A 12,556-nucleotide genomic window follows, 5' to 3' on the forward strand; every position below is an offset into this window, starting at 1 on the left:
GAGAGACATGTATCCTCCAGGTGAAAATCAGATTTCTTTTAAAGTATTTGAGGGCATCCATTTCAAAGGCTGACAGTAACGAAAAGTTATATTTAACACTAAATTATAATAGCAGCAGTCTTCAAATGGATAGGTACATATATGGGGCTCATGAAGATGTTCCAAGGGCTGAGACAGGTTTATTTAAGAAATCGATCTACAGATACTCAGCTTTCAAACATACTCTTCTCTAAACTGTTGTACTCAGAACACATGTTGGAGGTACCATGCTGGTCTTCCTTTCTCATCTATTCTTTCACGATAACAGCCTCTTCATTTAAAGAAAAATAAAGGCAATTGGCATGGACCCTCGGGCAGAGGCAGTGGTTCTCTCTTGCGGAGTTAGGCACTCTGTGTAGACCTCGACTTCAGTGACTCCTCTCTGTAGTTATAAAGTTCAGAAAACATGTCTCGAAGATGTGACTCCAGGACCACTATATTTTCTCCAGAAGGTCACTTGTACCAAATTGAATATGCTGTGGATGCGATTAGACATGCAGGCACCTGTTTGGGAATTTCAGCAAACGATAGTGTTTTGCTTGAACCAGAGGGATGCAACATCCTCAAGCTTCTTGATGAAGTCTTTTTTTCTGATATATTTATAAATTCAATGAAGACATGACTTACTGTGTGGCAGGCATAATTTCTGATACTAATGTTCTGACTAATGAACTCAGGCTCATTGTATTTATTACAGTATCAGGAGCTTTTCCTTGTGAGCAGCTGGTTACAGCACTGTGTGATATCAAACAAGCTTATACACAGTTTGAGGAAATATGTTCCTTTGGTGTTTCACTGTTGTACATTGACTGGGATAAGCACTATGACTTTCAGCTCTATGGAAGCAACCGTATGCGGAAATTATGGGGGATGGAATGCCACATGCTTTGGAAATAACAGTGCTGCAGTTGTGTCAATATTGAAACAAGACTACAAATAAGGAGAAATGACTCTGAAGTCAGCACTTGCTTTAGCCGTCAAAGTCATCAATAAAACCATGGATGTTAGTAACTCTCTGCTGAAAAAGTAGAATTTGCTGCACTAACAAGAGAAAGTGGAAAGATGGTTATCAGTTGATCAAAAAACATGGAGAAGAAGAAGCTAAGGCTGAGCATGAAAAAAAAGAAAAAGAACAAAAAAAGATAAATAGAGACAAAATCAAGAATTTTATAACATTTGGTTTTGGGGCACTATTTCAGTGTAAATCTGTCCTACTCTTCCACATTGAGAAAGCATTGACTTTGTAACTTATGTAGTTGGGGAAATAAGCTGGTATTAACTGAATTGGATCCTCAATATTTCTGTCCAGATGAATATTATAATGATGATTACTCTTCACAGACATTTTAGTCCCTCCACCTCCTCCCATTTTTTTCTTTTCTTTTCTTTTCTTTCTTTCTTTTTTTTTTTTTTTGGAATAAAATTTAGAAAGAATAGAAATGGTGAAGAAAAAGAAAAAGAAAGTCATTCCCTTACTCAAGCCAAATTTAACCATGGTACACATCTCCAAGATGGAAAAAAACAAAAAAACTTTGGAGTATAAAACAAAGGATTAAATCAAGCTGTAGGTGTCAGCAAAGCCTCTTTTAAACAAGGAACCATAAGCTTACCATTCTTATCATTATAAGAAACATTTTCAATACAATTTCTCATAATCACTAACATAAGTAAATACATATATGTTGTTTTGATCACATATGTAAAAATAACTCAAGCTATAAGTACATTTTAATACTTAGAAAAGCTTTTATGGCCACTGAAAATTAAAACCACTAAATTTTGATGTATTAATATATTTCTATTATATTCTAGAAAAGGTATAAAACAAATGGTTGTTTTCCTATACAGGAAAGTTTCCATCAAGATAAAAATAGACTTGAAAACCCAAACCAAAACACAAGAGAATTTTTCTGAATTGATTTGGTTTCCTTAGAGAAAAGAAAACAAAAATATCAAAAGATAACATCTTTTCTTTAGGTAAATTCTCATGTTTATACAGTGAGATGAATCAAATATTTTAGAGACTTTCTCAAACTAAGATTCCATAGACTAATTAAAATCTAATTTTATAATTTTAATAGTTAAAGTTTAAAATTTTAATATTTTTTGTTTGAGGGAAATTCTTTATAGGTAATTTAACCCTTCATGATTGATCCTTAAATGTAATATTTTTTCTGTCTTGGTTGCTCTCCTTCATAACTAATTTATTTTTTTGTTTGAATTCATCTATCCTAAATACATACTTAGCTTAATAAATTACTTATTTCGAGTTGTTTCAGAATTTGAGTCCTCCAAAATTGCAACAGAATGAGTCCTGCTCTGAACCACAGGACATCTCCTGCACCAGATTTGTGGTTTCCCAAGGTCCATTTTCCTTCCATCTATAGATATCCTTGTCAACACATAATTTTCTTAGAGCAATTATTTGTTCACTCATATTTAACAGGATGTAACACATATTAAACAGTACAGGTTTTACATAAGTGAATCTTTCTTTACATAAGAAATATACAAAATAGAAAATGATTTGAATATAACACTTTAAACTTATAGGTTTAAATGATATATTTAAACCTATACTTTTTATTCCATTTCACAACACAATAGTCTGATATAAGAGAAATTGAGATCAGGAGCACATAAAACCACATCCCACAGTGAGATAAGTAACCTTACTTATAAGGTGAGTTTGGAAATAAAAAGAATTAGGCAAATGATAGTAATGTTGGAACATATCTCCAAACTCTTTAAGATTTCTTTGCATATACATTGAGTTAAATGGAAACAAGGCAAGAAGTTATATAAGGAAGACATGCTATGTATCTATATTAGAATGTATATTTGAAAGAGAATTATTTTAATCTACTGTATTATATGTAGGAATTTGTTACAATGCAGATGATTTGTAGAAAAATTGCCTTCAAGCCTTATGGAAGATTACAATACACAGGTAGTATTGTATGTATTGTATGTCAGGCTCAGAAGGAATTAAAGAAGCTTCTAGGCCAATCATTTATATGCCTAAGATCCTTCCTCAACATCTCCTTTAAGAGATGACCTATCTAGGTTTGAACACATTTATTGGAGGGATCTGATCTTAACGTACAGTATTTCAAAATGCCAGTGGGAAGAGTAATTTACAAACATTAAAAGTTTATTTAATTGAATAAAAAGAAATAACATAATATGTATGTTTTTATATATTTAAAATAGATCACATTATTATAGTATGTTCAATTCTGTATGTTCAATTTTTAAAAACTGAGCACCCTACTGGAATTAAGGAAACCAAAGGATAAAAAAAATGGCTTGAGGATTTTAGAGTAAAATTCAATAAAAAATGATCTCAAATGAGAATTAGGTTATACTTTTGTCAAAGATACTGACTTCTATTATGCATTATTTTACATTTCTTTCAGAGGTACCCTTATTTACCTTTTCCCAACTGTGATATAATGAGGATAATAATGTATTTTAGAGGAAGCAAATTCAGTTCCCTGGAGTCATATTTAGAGCATGTGATAAATTAAATTGATTTAGTGTGGTAATGTATATATTTTCTTGTCTCTTTTAAAGTATTTAATGTGATGTTTTAAGTGTCAAGTTTGTTAACTTCTTTTTCTTTTTTATGTATTCACTCAACAATTATTTACTGCCAGTTATATAATTTATGGGTAGTTCCTCCCTTTCAGGAACTTGAGGTCCTAGAAAAATAAGTAAATGGTCAGTATAGTGAGATAAATGTTATGATAAAGATAGGCATAAGGGGTTGAGAATACAGAGCAGAGGCATCTAACAAGCCCTAGAGATTGTGTAAAGTTTAGGGGTTTAAGCTGGAGAGTGAGGTTTTCTTATTTAAGCCTTAGAAACATCACTGAAATTGCAGTATGAAAAAGTCAAGTCCAATCAGGAGGTTACTCCAACAAATGGAGAGAGATGGAGATGGTATGAAGTTTATAAAAGGGAATGGAGAGGAGGTTGATTTGCAGGTGACTAAAAGGGAAGATTTGATGGAACTTGTGTTTAATTGAATGTAGAAATTAGTGAAAAGTGATGAATTAAAGATGCCACCATGGTTAGACCTCTGATTACTGGTGACATTTATCGTTTTGTTAAGAATAATATCGTAAAAGACACTGTTTTGCTAACCTAATTGATTAATATAACATATTATTTTTTTTACTTAAATTCCCATTTATTTAACATGCCACATTAGGTTGAATTAAGATGCAGTTCTTTATTTCAAGTAAGTAATTTAATGTTCTACAGGACAGGTCACAGAACATATTAAACTTTATTGTACATTTTTCAGCTGAGAATTCAGAGTAGGGAGAGAGGCGCTATTAATTTCTAGGAAGGAGACTTAAGAGAACTTAACAAACCAGATGAGAATGTATGTGTCTTTGACTAGTCCAGTTGTGATGGCCCTGGGTTTGAATGTCCCTTCCCATTGATAAAAAAAAAAATGTTGCTATTGCAAATACAGTCATTATATATCATAGTAGTGTTAGCTCTGAGGCTATATAAATCTGGATTCAAATCCTGGCTCTGCCACTTTCTTTCTTGCCATAAGTCGTTTACCCTCTCTTAAACTCAGGCTCCACATCTATAACCTGGAGATAATTTTTACAAGATGTTTGTAAGGATTAAAAGGCATAATTTGTGTAAGGTACTTGGAACTTTATAATTATTCAGTAAACATTATTTATTATTATTATTATAATCAAATGCCTTTTTAGGTGCATAGAAGAGGGTACAATGTAATTATTAAAAATCTTAGAGATCTTTCTAATAAAACGATGGAATTTATATATACATACGAGGACAGTGATGATTATCAACATAATCTCTATGTTTGTATAGACCATGTAAATGTCATATAAATGTAATACACACATATATACATTATATACATAGACATAGATGTATAAACTTAAATTACTTGAATCTAATGCCTAATACTGACAATCTTATAGACAGATAATAAGATTTACCTCGTCAACATAACTCCATAAATATATATTTACCTACCCATTTGTCTACCAAGTTTCTCTTCTGATTATACTCTCTCTCATCAAGCTTTCTTGATAAGTGTTGCGATAAAGATAGGCACAAGGGGCGATAATATAACTGGAAATATAGTCTCTCTCTTTTATGTAGTGAAAACATCCCTGGAAATGCTAATCTTTTTCTACTTTTATTACGGCAGATGTTGTGCTTATTTATTTCCCTTTCTACATTCTAATCTCCCTAAAGACAAGACCCATATTTTAAAGGATTTTTATATAATCTGGATCAGCTAGTATAATATTTTGCACGCTCTAGATTATTAGCAAATATTTTTGAATAAATGAGTAAATGACATTTTAGTGATTTGGTTTAGTGTAGTCAAACCTCTATGGGGCCAGGCAATCAAAGCAAAGGAAATGAATGAAGTAGGCTACATGTACATTAAAAGGGTCTAGTTGTGTGTTAAATGAAAGTGCATAGCTTATCTGAAGCACATAATTACAATTTAACCCTGTCAATATAGCCCTGTAGAAATGCAGGTCCAGTCTTGTCAAGTTATCTGATTTATCTAGAGAGGCTAGATTACTGGAATATGTATGAAATTTTTTAATGATGCAAACATTTGAATGTTTCAAGCCAAATCAAATAGTCAGCCTTTCAGATACCAGTTGGCCATCTCAGATACTGTAAAGTGTGCTGAGTAAACCAGACACTCAAAAGTTTATCTTCCCTGTTTCTCTTCTCTCTCTTTCTTCCCTGAGACTCCTAATCCTGATCTTATTTTCTTCTACATTCTCTCACATTTTGAATTCCTTTCTACTTTCATCTTTCATATCTTTGGGGTTTGGTCCCAAAAGCAGAGATAAGTCTATTTAGGAATGTCATCATCATTTAGCTACTTATAAAACCAAATATCTGATCTGCGAATAGGTGGTCACAGAAGAGGAATTTGCAGATGAAGGATCCAGAAATTGAGGAAGATTTTTGGATCATTGGTTGAATTGGGAGAAAAAGCATAGTACAATTCATCCGTTTAGTAAAGGGGAAATGTAGGTTTGAACTCCATGCAAAAACTTGGTGAAACTGATTTCTGACTGATTGCCAGGTTTCTCCATAGATGCTATGTTCTGTGTCAGCCATTTACTGGTTAGATATTTACTGGTGAAATATGATCTATGGATGCTAATCAGAAATTTCAATCATATTTATCAACCTTATTTGTTTTATGAATGCTAAATATAAACATCACATTTAGAATTACATTTTGAAATGCAAGGATCTTTTTTCTCATTATCTTAAACAATTGATCTATGTCTATGTTCATAAGGCATTATTATTATAATAAACAACATTATTATTAATTTCCAATTATGATATTTTTTGTGTCTCTATTACTTTTTCATATATTAAAGAATTAATTTTTTCTGAGCTAAGTTTGGCCTCAAATCTTGATAAGGATAATATTAATAACATTTGCCAAATTACATTTTTAACTGTAAGAGCTGGTTTCTCAACAATAGGAGATTAGTAGTAGAGTTGAATTCTATTAAGATACATGATTTGATTAGATAGGTTCCTAGTCCATTCCTCTCCAATACTTTAAAATTCCAAATTTAAAGAGCACATTTGAAATAATTACAGTATGTCTTTAGATTAAAATATAATCTATATTTTAGAGTAATTTGTTCATTTTTATATTTATACATTTAATTTTGACTGAAGGAAGATACTAACGCCGGAGACTTTGTGTCACTGAAATATGCCTAGCAAAGAATTTCCTGGTTCTAAGTTTACCTGTAAATAAATGCCAATGCGTTCAGAACATTTCTAGGAAATGTATTGCATTTATTTTTCCAAGCACTTTATCTGCGACATCTTCATTTTCCAATGCATCATTTTAATCCTTTTTATTATTTTAAATTTATGGATGATTAAGTGCCAAAACACAAACCTTTTCATCACATTTATCTGGTTTAGTATTTTTTAAAACTCATATGATTTTATAAAGAATTATTCATAAGCATAACATGTTTAGAGATCAAAAAGTGATTAATATACTTCTAAACTGTACACATCCAAAAAGTAACTTTAAATCAGTGCAGGTAGCTGAAGTCATAAAAAGAAAAATAAATTTGATATCTTAAAATAAGAATAGTCTTATGAAGTACAGCACTTAAATGTAATGTATAATAACCTTTATATTATTTAAGAACTCTAAATTACTATTTTAACCATGTTTTATTTTTTTAACTTATTAAAAATCTACTTACTGGCCAAATACTCTGAGTCTGGCACTTTTTTAGATACTTATGTTACATTAGTGAATAACACTAACAAAGATACTGTCTTGTAGTACTTATATTCTACAGCAGGCTAACGGGGATTGGACTAGTCAGATGGCCAAGAAGAAAAAAGTTGTAAAAAGCTCATTGTGAGGATAAGGTGCATGCCACATGGTGGGCATTAGTTAAATGGTAAATATAATTAATTCTCTTTTCTATCAATTTATTTACGAATTCAGTTAAGAAAGTATTTCTGTAAAATTAGGTCTATCTAACATCAGTGTAAACAATGTTCTCTAAAAGAATAGATTTGGACACTTCAAAGGTTATCACATTTATTTGGTTATTTTGAAGTTCCAGGATGAAGTACATGCATTTGGAATAATATTTGTTTGATTTTAGATAAATAATAAGGGACTATTTCTGTTTACATGCTACCTGAACATAGTTCAAAATATAATCTTGAGTGGCAATTTTTTTTGTCCAAGAGCTCAGTTCAAATTTTAATTATGATATCATCAGTTGGGTTCGTCTATTCAGTTCAACTTTTTTGTAACAAAGTAGTTAAATGGTTTTCATATAAAATTGTCTAGAACTTAAAAAGTTTACTGTGGATTATTTCACCTCCCTTTCTATTATTTATTGTATCTCTTTTCATCTGCTTTCTCTTTTATGGCTAGTGCACATGCCAAACTTCAGGTTGTTCATCATTGAAAGATTGAATAATTGAATAATTTTGTCTGATAGGAATGATATGTACTGGAGAGACAAAAATATATGAATAGCTGTTATTTGCAAAGTATTATTACATTTGTTTCAGACTTATAAACTAAATAATTATGGATTGGAAATTATTGTCTCTGAGTCACAAAATCGTGGTACATCTCAATCCAAGAAATGTAATACTTTCATGTTTTTAATAAATTTATTCCCATATCTGTTAAAAAATATTGCATTCCTATTAGATGCAACACACGTTGAGGGTTACAAGAATAAATAATAATGTTTAACCTGTCAGATAAAGAAATAGAGAGAGAGGAAGCAGGAAGAAAGGAAGAAGGGAAGGAAGAAAAGTAGGAAGGAAGGAAGGATGATAAAGAGAAATAGGCTATACAAAATTTATCTTTTAGGCATTACAATCCTTTAATACCTTAAATAACTTAATAGATGTCTGATGTACTATAAAAGTATAAAGTGAGTATAAATTACTTCCAAATGAAGCAAGCGAGGAGGGTTTCGTGAATGAAAATAGTATTCTTTAAGGGGAAAGGAAGAATGAGAAATAATAAATTTATTATTTCAGATATATTTCTAGAACTTTCATAGATTTATTTCCCTCCATGTTTATAACAATCCTAGGAGTCATTGTAATCCTAATTTCCACTTCTCAGGTAAATGAAATTCATATAGTCTAACTCTCCAAGGTCACGCAGTGATTTTTCTCCTTTTTAGAGACCAGTATTTTCTGAAAACATCTTAATAAGATACATCAAAGTTACATTCTGTGTGACCATAGGAAATTGAGACCCATCCAGAATATTCCTGATTGTTTTTTTAAAGATATTTTCTTTCATTCTGAACAGTAGCTCCTGGCATGAATTCTGGCAATTGCATCAAAATTTCTTCATATTGAAGCCTTTTTACCTTTATCTTCTTCCAAGCATGAGCACATGCTTTTTCTTTTCCCCAGGACACCATTCACCCTAGGCTGTTGAATTTGTTAGAATTTTCTTGCCACTTAATGATGTTAGAACAGGACTACAGAATAAAAATAAAAATAAAAATAAACAATTAACCAAATTATTATAAGTGCCCTTAATGTCCATTAGTTAAAATCCAACGAGTCTTTCACATGACTTCATTCTTCTTGACCCCAACCTTCTGTTACACAACCTTCTGTTACACAACCTTCTGTTGACTCTTTCGAAATCAGTTACTCATATCCTGTCATATCTAGCTAGATTCAAAGACCCCGTGTCCTTGTCTCATGATGCCTAATAAAAGTCAAAAATTAACTAGCAGGTAAATATTTTTTTCACCCTTAACAGATATTCTTTTACACTATTTTGCAAAACAGTTCAACACCTCTTTAACCTCATCTTTTCCAATTAAGATTTTGCAAATTTAAACAAAACTAAACACATTTTTAGGAGTGATAAGAGAAAAAAGAAATGTCTGTATTTCATTTTACATTAAAGACAACTCTTCCATCTTACCTAACTATGCTAGTATAAAGAGCATGGTGTGAACTGAGATCTATTTTATTCCAGATCTCATTCTTTTTTCATTATGTCACTTTTTCACCTAAAAGTAAGTATATTTTGTAGTTTGGGGAAAAGAATCACAAAGGCAGAGAGGCGGGAAAACTAGAAGTAAGTTTGAGAAATAACAATAGTCAAGTTGAATGAAGTAAGGATTATGTTTTGGAGAATATTGTGAGAATTGTTTGGAAAGATAATTTTGTTTTCACTCCATATGTGAATAATTAATACTAAGATGTTTGGACACACAGGTGCTATGTAGCCAACAAAGTAGAAACTTTGGAAGATAAAAGAAGCAAGATATAAAAGCTCCATTGCTTAAAGTAGACGATAGAATTGAATCAATTGTGTCCTAACCACGAATCTGGAACAATATTCTGTTCATCCACAGCATCCCATATAACTGCACACTCATTCCATTGCCTTCATTCCAACTTTTGAATATTCTATATATTACCTAGACGCTAGTGCAATATTCTCTTTATCAATTTAGTACCTGTGCTATCTTGGTCCTCGTAGATTGGAGGATTCAGACTGTCTTTTACTTCTCAAGATTGCCCCTCACCAGCTACCTTAATTGCCTTGGATAGAAAATTAAATATCAAATGAAACAGTATGCCTTAACTTTAGAAAAGTTAGTTAAATTAGTGTATTTAAATGTTTAATTAATATTTTATCTCTCACCATATGCTCTTTTTTTTTTCTATAGGTTTTCAGGAAGGCATCAAAGATGAGAGTATTTTTGGTTTTTCTGTTATGGCTTCTCAGCAGGGAGTCTAGTTTTTCTCAGAATGATTCTTTGTGCACTATTTATTCTTTATATAACTTACCCAGTTGCTTTACCTAGTTTAACTATAGAATGAACTGGGCTCAGGCACAGGTATGTATTCATATTTTTACTTATAATTTAAGTCCTCCTCCTCATTGCTCTGGTTCATTCAGGCCAGTTACATAAAACAATACAATATGGAGATGGCATCGTATTCTTTTATTTCAGCATAATGTGAACAATAATACAAAAAGTCAGGATTAAATTTTCTACTTTTCCTTTCCCAGAGCATGTGCCAACATCATAGTGGCCATCTTATCACCATCCAAAACTTTAATGAAGCCTCTGACATTGCTGCTTTGATAAAACAAACAAACATACAAACAAAACAAACAAACAAATAAACAATTACCAACAGAAGGAAAACATCTGGATTAGGTTAGAAAAACCTTTTAAAGTATTGCTAAATTATCTTTCTAAAAGGTGATCGATTATATGGTGGTATTAGGGGCCTGCTCATCAACCTAGAGACACCTTCTTGCTCTCCTGATTTTCACACAATTTTCCACTTTCAAGAGATTGAAAAATTATTAACTAAATTCCACATTTTTTAAAAAAAAATTTAATGAACTCACAAAGAGTCTGAATTTACTAATTTATTAATGGCATCTTAGTGATCCAGGTGGATCTGGTAGGTCAAAGGGTTTTTTCTAAGAAAAGTATGATCAATGTACAATGTTTTGTATTGTGTAAGTTTATGGATACTACCTCTGTAAAGAGAATCAGTATCATTTCTGCAATATTTGCTAAAAAATTTTGTTTTAAAAGTTAAAGAATACTCTATAAAGTACATTAATAACCTCTAATCTACTTTTGCATAAGCATCATGACTTTATTGCTACATTACATGAATATAATATAGAATAATTCTATTGCTATGATAATTTTATATAAAATTTTTTCTACTATAACGTTACAGCCAGAATATTCTAAATACTCAACTTAAGGAACAAGATGAATACTGGGACATTAAATCTCTATAAGCAGTTAATTTTATCATAAATATATTTTTTGACCTTTTGCTCTTAGGGATTATGACTTTAATATTTTAACTAGTCTTCTAGTTATGTTTGTTCATTAAAAATAACATATTTGTTGAATCTATCCACATAGTAATTGAAATCTATTATAATTATTAGAATTATAACTTCAGCTATGAAATAATATAACTTATAGACTATACCACATCCTGGAAAGCTAAAGTTTTATATTATGCTTTACAAGTTCTAAAAGCTCTTGCTCTGTGGTCTATACTATAATTGTACTATAATATGGCCAAAGAATACTCTATATTTTAGTAACTTCCAATTCGTTAACTAAAATTATTTTTTCTACTGGAGATTCATTTTATTTTAGAATAGGCATTGGAAAATTATTCATCAGTTTAAAAATGGGCAACATAAAACAGTGGAGGACCAGGCAGTCACTATAAAAAAAGAAGTCTGTGTGGAAATTGTAGCAACAGAAGGTGAGAGCATATAATAATCAAAGTAACTAAATTTTTTTTTTTAACTCTGAGATACACCAACAAAGCCTCTTTCTAATTATTTGTATATATATTTCCCAAAATTTTCCAAGATGTAATTGACAGGTCAAAAAATAAATTTTTTTTTTTTAACAAATACATTTTAGAAGTACTACATTTTATAACCTTTCTCTTGGAAATTTGTAAAACAGATTAGTGAATTAAAGGCTCTGAAACTTCTTGCAGTTAAAAAAAAGAAAGAAAGAAAGCTTTCGATAGTCTTTAACCATTTCCAAACATAATTGATCATAGATTTCTTTTTCCTTACATAGTAACGTTATGCAAAGTGGTATTTTGCAAAATGCAGATTTGGATTTATCTATTGGATACTGCAGAGCAAAATATAAGTAACTTCCTTAAGATTGTTGAAAAACCACTGATTGTCATACACTTTTTAATCTGTTTTATGCAGGATTCTTAAAATGGAATGACCCTGACTGCCAAGAAAGAAGGCCCTTCTTGTGTCAAACCTTGTAAGTCTATCAAGGGTTGCAGTTTTTTATTCACGTTCTTGGAATTTGGTGAAAACCCCACAGTAGACTAACTATTCTCTTAGTTATAAGAATAAGAATGCATTCCATGGTGAATAAACTACACAAATACTGTTTTA

General features: G+C 31.0%; 1 pseudogene; it reads left to right on the plus strand.

Moving 5' to 3' along the window:
- The first annotated feature begins 444 nt into the window (after positions 1 to 444).
- LOC120588143 (proteasome subunit alpha type-4-like) lies at positions 445 to 1,286 on the plus strand (annotated as a pseudogene).
- The last annotated feature ends 11,270 nt before the right edge of the window (positions 1,287 to 12,556 follow it).

Source organism: Pteropus medius, unplaced genomic scaffold (genome assembly GCF_902729225.1).
Source record: "Pteropus medius unplaced genomic scaffold, Ma_sr-lr_union100, whole genome shotgun sequence".
Lineage (NCBI taxonomy): Eukaryota > Metazoa > Chordata > Mammalia > Chiroptera > Pteropodidae > Pteropus > Pteropus medius.